This window comes from Oratosquilla oratoria, chromosome 31 (assembly GCF_046742065.1).
Source record: "Oratosquilla oratoria isolate Oo_2021 chromosome 31, ASM4674206v1, whole genome shotgun sequence".
NCBI classification, from domain to species: Eukaryota; Metazoa; Arthropoda; class Malacostraca; order Stomatopoda; family Squillidae; genus Oratosquilla; species Oratosquilla oratoria.
This window is the reverse complement of record NC_134807.1, coordinates 39293530-39297637: the sequence shown is the minus strand read 5'-3', so window position 1 is coordinate 39297637 and position 4108 is coordinate 39293530.

The window sequence follows — 4108 nt, the reverse complement described above, 5'->3', positions numbered from 1 at the left end:
CAATTCATAGTATATATAAATGATATAGACCGTGGATTAATATTTATTGTCTTTAAATTTACTGACGATACAAAAATGTGCGGAATAGCAAATGGTCACTTAATTCAATTAGATATTCAAAAAGATTTAGATAGATTACAGCAATAGTCTCAAAAGTGGCTAATGAAGTTTAAAACAAGTAAATGCAAGGTTATGCACATAGGTAAAAATAACAGTAAGTACCATTACAAGCTATTTAGAAATTCGTTAACAAAAGTGGATAGTGAAAAGGATCTCAGCGTAATTATCAGTAACGATCTCAAATCATCTAAGCAGTGTATTTCAGCCTCTGAGAATGCAAATAAGATTTTAGGACTGATTGCGTGAAGTTTTGACTTTAAAAGTACATCTCTATATAAATCGTTAGTTCGTCCACATTTGGATGATGCTGTTTTCGTATGGTCACGGAACCTCATTAAAGACATTGACAGACTAGAAAAAGTACAACGGCGAGCCACAACACTGATTCCAAATATAAAAAATAGATCATACAAAAATCGACTAAAGCATATGAATCTGTTTTCCCTAAAAAGCGTAGGGTCAGATGTGACTTGGTACAGGTTTTTAAAATACTAAAGGGAACTGACAACACCAAAAATGACAATTTTTTTTACAGTGAATGAGAACCCGAAAAGAAATAGTGGTCTTAAACTGTCAGGAAATAGATTTAATTTAGAAGTGGGTAAAAACAACTTCGCCAACCGTGTAGTTAATGAATGGAACAAACTTCCTGCAGAGGCAGTGCAATGTAGTTTAGTTCAAAGCTTTAAGATTCTTTCTGAGGATCTGGACAACCTAAATAAGGTTTTGTGCCCTTTTTGCCCTCTGGTGAATTGTACGATCACTCTATTAACAGTAGAAAGGTGTATTGACAGATTTTCAGATATTTTGCGTTGATTGATTCCACCTTCATGTTGATCCACAATACAACCTTGCTGAAATTCAGATAGGTCTACTGCTCCTTTGGCTCCTGTCTTTCTTGATTAATCTTGTATGTAATCTGAAACATAAATCTAGGTAAATATAATATATTAGGTAAATTTGAATAACATTAAGCATTGAATAAGAACAGAAATACATTTTCTTGGTGTCTATTCAGTTCTGTCTGTATGTATATATATATATATATATATATATATATATATACATTGTATATATATATATATACATATATATGTATATATATATATATACATATATATATATATATAAGTATATATACAAGCAGACAAAAAGACAATCAGATTGACTGAATGGCCAACTGAGAAAGGCAAAGTATAGAAAGAGATGAGAACAGGAGGAAAATCCATTAGAAACTTTAGGAAGAAGTGAATAATTCCACACCTTGTTCAGAAAAAAAAAAATGCTGTCATAAATTCCCCCCTCGCATTCAAGTTCACATCCATGTGTTTGAGAGTGTAAACTTGCATATGAATGTCCAATGGATTTGTATATGCTGAGAAGCGTGGAGTGTGTCTACATGGTTGATCCTTCAGGGGGGAATGGAAGGGTCAGTGGAGGGGGAAATGGAAGTGGAATTGAGGGGAGAATAGTGAGGAGAGGAAGGTGGAGAGGATAGGGATAGGTAAAAAGATAGAAGAAGTGAGTGAAACGATGAGGGAAAGAACAATTTGAAGAGAGGATTAAAGGTTTTCTTTTTTCTATTTTGTTTTCCTTGTTAATTCAATAATTTCATTTGAGATCCTTTTATCGCCACCTGTGTTAATATGATTTTAATCTAAATAATTACTCAATCGATGGTATGCCGAAAAGGGTATAAAATTGTTACTCAGGTGGACTTGAAACAAACCTTTAAAATGACAAGGAATTAATGTAATTAGAATTCATAATATTCGAACAGTAAATAAATCGGACAAGAAACAATGACCTCAGATTATCAGGATGGATATATAACGTAGGGGTAAATAGAAAAAAGTGCCTACCACATTGTCAATGAATGGAATGAACTTTCAAAGAATGCATCATATTTTATTTATTTATTTATTTTTTTTTTTTTTGTCCAATCTCACTACAGACGAGACTCCTCAGTCGGCATGTATTTACTATTGTAAGAATACCACGTTGCATATAGCATATATCAAGAGAATTACATATGGACACGCTATATTTTTTCAACTGGTAAGGGAGGGAAAAGGGAAAAAGGAAGGGAAATGAGGAAAGGTAAAACGAGGTGAAGAGATGGAGAGGAAGAAGTAGGAAGAGAAAAGGATGGAATAAGGGGAAGTAAAGTGGGGAAAGGAAAGGGATTGAACGTTGAATAGAGTTTTTTATCCCCTTGGTTCAAAAGCCACACTGTACTTAAGTAGAATCACGTCCTTGCATGCAAAACAAAACCAGACCATTGTGTTGAATGAACCGAACATCATGCCTGTTCACCTGTAACATTCTATTGGGGTCATATATTCTTTTTTCCTTTTAAAGTCAAAGGTTGCCTTCAGCTGAAGACAAACCAATTTTGATATATTTTTTTACAATGAAGAAGCGGCTCGACAAGAGTCTATGAGTCAGAAAGGTGTATATGAAAAAAATAAACTATATAAAGATATCCTGAAAATGCGTTATATAAACAAAAATTTGTGAGTGCATATGATATGATAAAATAACAAATCGAGACCGGTATCTGTATATATATAAATTAATTGATAAATAGATAAGAAATAAATCAATCAACAAGTAAGCAAATATATAGATAAAGAAATAGATGAATGTATAAACAAATGAAAAATAAATACCAAATAACTAAATAAGTTAATGGATAATAATATGTCAATACTTTACTAAACAGCGAAACTAATAAGTAAATTCCCCCAAAAATACACACATTAACTTGTTAATAAATACGAATATTTATTAGATGCTAAGTCAATGAATATCTAATAAAAGATATATATGTAATGAAAAATATATTAAAATTAAATTAGATTAAAAGTAAAAACAAAACGTTATATAAATTACATTTAACATGAATCAAACCTTTAGGTCATAGAAAAAAAAATCGATCAGATATGTCGTTTTGCTCTTAGAACCGAAAACCAAAAATCGGCCGTTCGCTTATACAGGCTTCGAGGGCCCAATTTGAAAAAGTATATTCACTTTAGATTATATTTTTCTTAGTACTTTTGGTTTTTCTCACAACCCAATATAATCCATATATCCTCCTGAGAGTCCTATATAGTTGAACTATTTCATTTCATTGACTGCCATTCTTCAAACCTTTCGATGCCTCAAGTCATTTTCTTGGCAGAGGGCAATGGAGTGCTCCAAACCATTTCCGTGGATCTATATTTCATGTCACACAAGAAATACGCCCCGGGGGCAGGTGGAAACCAGCTCAAATATTCGCACCAAAAAGGTTGAAATTTTTAAACTGGGTTCGACTACTGGCCCTGTGACTAGATGACAAAAAAAAAAAAAGTGACAGGTTCCCCTGGCTTTCCTTTCCCCTTCGATAGGAGGAGGAGAAGGAGGAGGAAGAGGAGGAGGAGAAGGAGGAGGAGGAGGAGGAAGAGGAGAAGGTAGAGGTTTAGAAGAAGGAGGAGGAGGAGGAGGAGAGGTAGAAGGAGGAGGAGGAAGAGGAGGGGCTTTGGAAGCCCATTCACCCTGCGGCCCAAGCCTGGCGACGGCGTGGGGAAATCTAGTGGACACAAAAGGACTCTGGATGGAAAGCTGAAGGCCTTCGACCGAAGAATTTTGAGAATATTGTGAAAGCGTCTCAATGGTAGAACCTCTTCGATGCAGTGGTCGAGGTGAAGCTTAAGATTTCATCACAATCGTGAGTTAAGAAAATCTAAAATACACTGTCCATGGGATTTACTTTTCCTTTAATCCTTTATTGGTTTCCTGTATTGCTCTTAAACCTTTGACGTCTATATTCAGCACTTGAGTATTTCATGTCTACCTTCACCTTGCAAACCTCAGTATCATTTTTATGTTCTGTGCATTTTCATGTCAATATACAAAAATTGTGTGATACATATATAAGTTTTCAGTTTCTCAAAGTTTACATTACATTGATGACAACCATCGTTTCTAAAGAGTTTGAAAAAGG